This window comes from Hibiscus syriacus, unplaced genomic scaffold (assembly GCF_006381635.1).
Source record: "Hibiscus syriacus cultivar Baekdansim isolate YM2019G1 unplaced genomic scaffold, ASM638163v2 tig00110458_pilon, whole genome shotgun sequence".
Classification (NCBI taxonomy): Eukaryota; Viridiplantae; Streptophyta; class Magnoliopsida; order Malvales; family Malvaceae; genus Hibiscus; species Hibiscus syriacus.
In genome coordinates, this window is record NW_024062745.1 from 3,615,103 (window position 1) to 3,623,101 (window position 7,999).

The window sequence follows — 7,999 nt, forward strand, 5'->3', positions numbered from 1 at the left end:
GATTTGTAGAATAGAAAAAATAGGATACCAGGTGGCTCCAGGTTCTTTAAAATAACCCAACTAATGGTAGCTGTCATTTTTAAGATTTGAATTTTTCTTTCTTTCTCCTTTTTTTCCTAACAAACCAATGTGTTTTTTGTTCATTCATTGTTCAACTCTTCTCTTCTGTAAAACAAAGCCATCTATAGGTAACTCCTTCTCCATCCAACTTTCATGCGATACCATGATTACTCGTCGCTGGGATTGTGCAGTGGGACAGTCAGTTTTTATATGCATGCTTGAACAAAACCTTGATGCTTTGAAAACTGCAGTAGTCGAATTGAACCATCTCAGGAATGATGTGATGACCAAGGTCATAATCTCCGAAGAACTTCACCAACTTAAGTGGCTCGACCAAGTTGAGGGTTGGCTTTCGAGGGCCTTGACCATGATAAACGAGGCTGATCTACTGATTTCCGAAAGTCCTCAGCATATTAAACAATCATGTATGGGAGGTTGTTGTTCCTTGATTCCCGAGTCAAGTCTCAAATTCGGGAAGCAAATTGCAGAAATGTACCAAGAGGTGAAGAAGCAGCAGAGCAAAGGAGATTTCATTACCGTGGCTGACAAGGCACCTCTTCCTTTGGCTACTAAACGGCCTACTGTGCCGACTGTGGGTTTAGTGTCCACTATGTTTGGAGCAGTGAATTGTCCGTCCAGCTCAGTTGGTAGAGCGCAAGGCTCTTAACCTTGTGGTCGTGGGATTGAGTCTCACGGAGGGCAATTAATAATTCTGACTGCCGGAGGTCTTCCACGAAAGCTGCTCTCAACCTGGCGTTGGGGGCAACCTACTACCCTACCTCCTCTTACCCTATTACATATGGGAATAGGGTCAGCTAATTTTTTTTATGTTTGGAGCAGTCTTCAAGAGGAACAAGTGGGAATTATTGGCCTATGTGGCCTTGGAGGTGTTGGCAAGACGAACCTCCTAAACCAAATCATTAACAGATTCCTCGATACGCCAAATGACTTCAATCAAGTAATTGGGGTAGTTGTGTCACAAGATCTGCAAATCGAGAAAGTCCAAGACGAGATTGGCAAAACGATAGGATTTTTGGATGGGGCTTGGAAGCACAAGATGATTGATGAGAAACCTTCAGACATCTTCAACATATTATGTAAAAAAAAAGTTTGCACTATTGTTGGATGATATTTGGGAATGGTTTGATCTAATGAGAATCGGAGTACCTCTCCCGACACAAAGGAACAGCTTGAAAATCATCTTCACCACTCGCCTTATAGAGGTGTGTTTTCAAATGGAAGCACATAAAAAGATCAAAGTGGAGTGTTTACAGCAAGCAGAGGCGTTGAAACTATTTTTCAACAAGGTTGGAGCAGAAATACTTGATAGACATCCAAATATTCGCAAGTTAGCCGAAACAATGACAGAGGAGTGTGGCGGACTACCGCTTGCACTGATTACAATAGGGCAAGCCATGTCATCCAAGAAGACCCCTGGAGAATTGAAATATGCCATGAAGGCCTTAAGGCAATCAGCTGCCTCTGTCTTCCCAGGGATAGGAAAAAGGATGTTTCCTCAGTTAAAATTCAGTTACGATTGTTTACCTGATGAAAGGGTGAGATCTTGTTTCTTATATTGTTGTTTATTCCCATCAGGTTTTCCCATTAGAAAAATTGAGCTAATACATTGTTGGATCGGGGAAGGATTGTTGGACCAGCATACCAACTTGAGCAGTGTCCGAAACCAGGGAGAGTACATCTTAGGTTCTCTTATTGACGCATGCTTATTAGAGGACGTAAGAAGCGACATCGTAAAGATGCACGATGTGATCCGTGATGTGGCTTTGTGGATAACTAGTGAATCCGAGATGGATAAATTCTGCGTAAAAGCAGGTATGCAATTAAAGGAACAGCCTGTAGTTGAAATTTGGGAAGACCTAAAAAGAGTGTCCCTAATGGGAAATCAAATCGAAAGTCTAATTCAGATAGTATGCCCCAATCTCCTAACTTTATTCCTAGGGAAGAACGACTTGAAGGTGATCATCAACGATTTCTTTAACTTCAGGCCTAAGCTAAAGGTTTTGGATTTGTCCTTCAACATCAACTTGGATGAACTGCCTGTTGGAATTGCAAAGTTGGTTTCACTAGAGCATCTCAATCTGTCCTTCACAGGACTAAAAACACTTCCCGTTGAGCTGAAGGTCCTCGAAAATCTGCAATATTTGAATATAGAGCACACATAGGATTTGAAAACAATCCCACCACAACTGATATCCAAGCTTTCAAAGTTGAAAGTATTGGAAATGGTGGGGTCTGGTTATGAATGGTTGGTGGAAGAAGTTGAGTGTTTAGCTGACTTGAATGTGTTGACCATTAGCATTGAAAGCCTTTCTATGCTGTAAAGAGCAATGATGTCCTACAAGTTTCAGACCTGTAATGTTGAAGTTGTGATCCTTATGTTGTTCAAAGGTTCAAGGTCGTTGAGTATTTCGGCTTTAGCAAATATAGAGCCTCTGGATTTTCTAGGAGTCTATGATTGTGGAGTCTAAATTTTTTCATAGGAAATATTAGAATTGATCCCATTTGATTTGTTGGGGGTACAATAATATAATCTTGAATTGACTCCACTATAATCACACATAAAAAGTTAAAAAAAAAACCCCTTTTCCCTCTCTGTTTTGTGTGTTAAATAATTAATACCGAGAATTAACACACAAAAAGGGAAAATATATATAAAAAACTTTTCATTTTTCTTTTCTCATAAGCCTCCCCTCCCGCTAACACCTTTTTACTCAGCAAAAGAAAGGGATGCAACTATGTGAAAGAACTGCAACAGCTCTAGCAGCTATTTAGCATGAATGGTGGCTTGGTTTGCTACTCGTAAAAACAGCTCATCACTGAGCTTGTCGTCGATGTGAGCATTGACTAGTACCCCGGAGATGCTTCGGCAGCTGTTGGCTAGCGCTCGACCTACCTCCGATGCATCGTCAGGCCGGCTAACGACTAGAGGGCTGCCTCCTTTGAATACCTCAAGCTTGTTTATGGTGAATGAACCATCAGCTTCGACCACTTCCTTGAAGTCTTGTAGGCTTGGTGCATACACCGGAATGTTGAAATTGTCCCGTTTCTCGCAACTTATAAGACCCTTTCATAACACATTCACATCATTTTAATTACATAAATCATGAAATGAATGAGATATAAAGAATCTAATGATGTGAGTTATGATTTAGGGGAACACTGTTGACTCATTAACCACATGTAAACATGAAGACCTTTAAGTAAACATGGGTGATTAGTGACTAATCGTAATTAATTAAAGGTATACCTCTTGGAGAAGATCATCCCAAGCATACTGAAAGTGGATCCCGAAGAGGAGGACGGCACCACCTTGGTCGGTGGGGTCCGCCGAAGTTCGGCCTAAACGGACAAGGAACAAGGAACCACCCCTCTTCATCTCTATGGATCTTGCTCTCAGGAACTCTGCCAGGTCTGTCTGGAACTGCTTCTTGTATGCATTGACTGTGCTCTCGTTTGCACCGTGGATGAACACCCTCCCTTTGTTGTAAGTCGTTGATCTTTTCTCCAACACAATTTCAGGGATCTGGTTGCAGTAGGTGCCATGTTAGGTACCACAACAATAAATGTCCGGGGTTAATATTGAACCTACAAAGATATATTTAATAGCTTAGAGATTTTGTATCATACAGGAGCACAGCACGAGTGCATGACCAATAACCTGTACACTTCAGAGAAGACGAAACGAGAGAATAATAATAACTAGCCTGCGATAGTCAGTGCAATGAAAATGCCGAATGGAAGACATCGATGGGTTTAGCCAGAAAAAGGCGCTGGTGAAACGATCCGGGTACTCCGGAAGCAAAATAGGATCGATGTCCGTTCGAAGCAATACGCTCTTCCATGCTACTATCCCCGTTATTTTCCAACGGAGGTAGGAGTTGGAAAAGGGTGTTGAAATCATTGCTAGGCAGGTCAGTGAAAAAAGCAGAGAATTCCGGTGGCTCGTAACCGGACGACTAGTAGCGCTTCACCATGTGCTTGACGATAACGTCGACGACAGCAACACCCCAAATCGACGACCGCAAAGGGTACATCGGGGGAACGTACTTGAACCGTGTCTAGGGCTTCTTCAAGGAGGTGAAGCATTGAACGAGCATGTAAAGCCCGCATGGATCATTGAAAAACAAAATAAATTTCATATAAATGTTGCTATAATCATAAAAAAACTGGGAAAATGTAAAGAAAGAAAAAGAACCTGAGCTTGGGAATTATTGGCATAGCTGCCTTCGCCTTCGCCTCCTTCCATGCTGAGAAGCTTTCGAGGTTTATGTTAGAAACAATAGTATTGTCTCCCATGGGTGCTATTTTTGTTTGCTCTCTACCTCTTTTTGCTTATTTTGGTGCAAAGTTTTGAGTAAAGATGAGTACATATATAGAGAGAGGAAAACCAAATCGGTTTGGAAGGATAAAAACGGACCTACAATATTATGGTACCTCGTAATACGGACCTATAGAAAAAGGGTGTTCATCGTTTTGGTTAACCAATTGAATCGAATTTTTAAAATTTCATTAATCATGTTTTTTAATCGTTAATTAAATAGAATTTTTTCGAAAATAATTAATTAGACCGAACAAAGTTCGGTTAATCGAATTGACTGAAATTTAAAAATAATATATATTATATATTTTACATTTTCAGCTAATTTGATCGGTTAATTTGGTTAAAATTGAAGTTTAAACACTTTAATATAAAAATAATATATATAATATATTAAATTTCTAATAATTTTGATTAATTATGCTAACTGATATATTTCGAACCGAATTAACTGATAACTGAAGTTTAAAAAAAAATCACTAATAGTTAACTAATGGAACATAAAATTAATCAATTGATTAACTGAAAAAAATTTCAGTTCGATCGATTAAATCGATTTTAACTGAAGTTTAAACACCTCTATACAAAAGCCATTAGCGTTGACAAAAGCGATAATGAAAATGGTTTTTCGGTGATGAGTAGTGGTAGCCGACGGTTGATTTCTGATATTGTTGTCAGTGATTAATCTGTAAACTTCTTTTTTGGAGGAATGAATATGTAACCTTATATATAATTAAGTGTTTGAATCTTAAATAAATAAAATTTTAAATTAATTATAATGTTTAATAAAAAATCATGATTTAATTATATTCTTATTATAATTGAAATTGAATTTTAGTAAAGATTAATTGTTAATAGGTCATTAAGATTTTTAATATTTATTTAAATATGATAAATTATTTAGTGGTGATATCGGTGTGTCACATTAATAGTGTGTTTCGTTTTGTGTCGTTCGCTCCGGACTCGTATATTTTTTTATTGATATAGGATGATTATAAAACAATATATGTTCGAAAAATCTCAATCATTTGACAATAAACATTCAATCACAGTTGAAGACAATAAACCTCTAAAGATAACAACAATTTTCTTAACCATTAATATTGGTTCATATTAGTAATTAGTGCAAACTTCACCTTTTATTTTAATTTTTTAATTAATTGTTTTTCTTTAAAAAATATCCGAGAGATCCCATAAAAGCAAAATAATGAATATTTAGTCATTTATTAGTACAGAGATGAAGGTTCATTAATTTTGTATCTAACCCTTTTTTAATTACTAATCATCTCCCCCAAAATAACTTAAAGCATCTTAAATAAGAAATCATAAGTCATTATTTTCTTGGATTGAAAAGATTATCGAATTACTTTTCTTTTTATTTTCTTTTTTTGTTCGAACTCGTCGAAAAATCTTTTAATCTCCACAAATCTCAATCAAAATTAAAATCTAAAACTTTTTGATCCATCATTCTCAACCAACAGATAAACTTAAAATCGAATTGTGTTAATTTTCTAACAGCATTAAGTCTTTTCACATTCTAAATTTAACGATTACTTCGTTCGCCAAAAACTCGCTCAGACCAGGATGGGTAGTTTCATATACCGACAAGGATATTTGTTTACAATTCGGAAGAACTAGATATTAAGTTATTAGATGCATTGATTTGTATTTTGTTAGAGACATCTATATATTGAATTTTGATATATCAAAATCCGGTGTATTCTAAAATATTTTTTCATTATCCTTACAAAATTCATCTTTGTAACGTAAACACCAAAAGTTATAAAGATTACAATAGGATTGCATTTTTCCAAAATAATTTTCTCTCATAATTCTAAAAGTTAAGACTTATTATCCTCTATTTATAGCGTCAAATACTTGATCACCAAGAATCTTTATTTCATTATCAAATAGAGTTTGAGTCAATATTATTTTCTTTATTATTTTTGTTGTTTATTGTCTGCTACTATTGGTAGTTGTGGTTGTAGAGGATCATCAAATAAGATTGGTGATTGTAGCTCAAGTTTAGTTGATCGTGGATGGTGGGTGTGGCTTGTAGTTATGATGTTTGGAACTTGAATAGTGATGAATGATCAACAATCATAAGAAGATTATATTTTGGGTATGGTGGGCGACGTGTTTAGTGATGACAATGATCAAAAGAACATCGAACAGTGAAATTGTACGTGTTAAAAATCAATAATTGTCAACTTAGATTTTAGAGAAAAAAATGACTTTAATGTGTCATATTATCATTTTTAACGACAATTGACGAGTGACGACAATAAACATAGGCGAAGTAAATAAAAATATTAATGATTGTATTACAAGTTTTAAAAATTCGATGACTAAAAATGCAAGCACCCTAAAAATTCAATAATTTCTTATATAATTTACCCTTAATTTTATACCTAACCCTTTTTAACTAGTAATCATACTACTACTAGTCTTAACCCAAGTTTTTTTTAAAAAGGATCTAAGCTCAATTTCAAACATGTAAATCGTTTTCATATTCATCTTTTTATTAATTCCGTCATTGTGGTAATTTCTTTCCGAGACAACTGTAGACACATGAATTTCAAGGCCTACATGTTGGCCCAACAATGGATTAACACGCCAAGCCCATACAGAACCGGTTCCACGTAGGGTTGTTGGAAACCCTAATCTCCTATCTCATTCAGCCGCATCGCATCACCCATCCCAGCCGAGGACTCCCTGCCGTGCACGCCTCTCCAACAATCCTAGAAATGTCCGGCAACCGAGACTCATGTTCATCACCAACAACCCAACATTAGACTTCTATTAGGATTCAAAATGTAATCTAAAAACATGCTTTTCTTTTATTATAAATAAGTGTAAAGCAACACCATTAGGGGACATTCGGATTACATGAAATAAAAGCAGAAATTCCAAGCAAAAGTCAGAGCAAAACCGAAACTTTTTTTTTTAGAAGAACAAAAGGTAAAGCTTATACCATTTTTTCGTTTTGGCACTTGCATGCGTTCGTTTTGATTCGGAAAACCACCAGAGGAAACGTTTTGGCCGATGAACATGGGGTAAACCGAGATCTTCTCCCTTAGATCCACGGTTCCCCGAGGCCCGTTTTAAAAAAAAAGGGCTTTGATTCTCGAAACGAGGGTAAAACGAGCTTTCGAATGGCAAACAAAAATTATAAGGTTTTGCCGCCGATGAACGACGACCGTCGCCGTTCAACGACGGCGGCGAGGTGGCGCGGAATGGCCATGGTGGCCAGAAACTGGATTTTGGGGGCCTGTTCTTCAGAAATGAAGAACAGGCGAGAGCAATTCAAATAAAAAGAGGGGAGGGGCTTAGTTTTTAAATAGGAAAAGTGAGGGTTTTAAGAAAATTATTGGCATATATACGCGACCCGACCCAAGTTTCTGACCCGTGCGTTTTTAAATAAATATGGGTTAATCCCATTTTTAGTCCCTCATAGATTTAATCCTTGTTCTTTGACCCTGAATCCTAATTTTTGAATCTGATTCTCCTCTAATTTGTCATTCAATTTTCCTTTTTTACAAGTTAGTCCTTTCTTTTAAAAATTTTAATTCTGCTTTTCTATTGTTATTATATTATATT

General features: G+C 36.7%; 2 pseudogenes; one reads left to right on the top strand and one right to left on the bottom strand.

Moving 5' to 3' along the window:
* Nucleotides 1-223: 223 nt before the first annotated feature.
* On the top strand, nucleotides 224-2,243 carry LOC120126509 (annotated as a pseudogene).
* Nucleotides 2,244-2,788: 545 nt separating this feature from the next.
* Nucleotides 2,789-7,168, bottom strand: LOC120126510 (annotated as a pseudogene).
* Nucleotides 7,169-7,999: the final 831 nt, after the last annotated feature.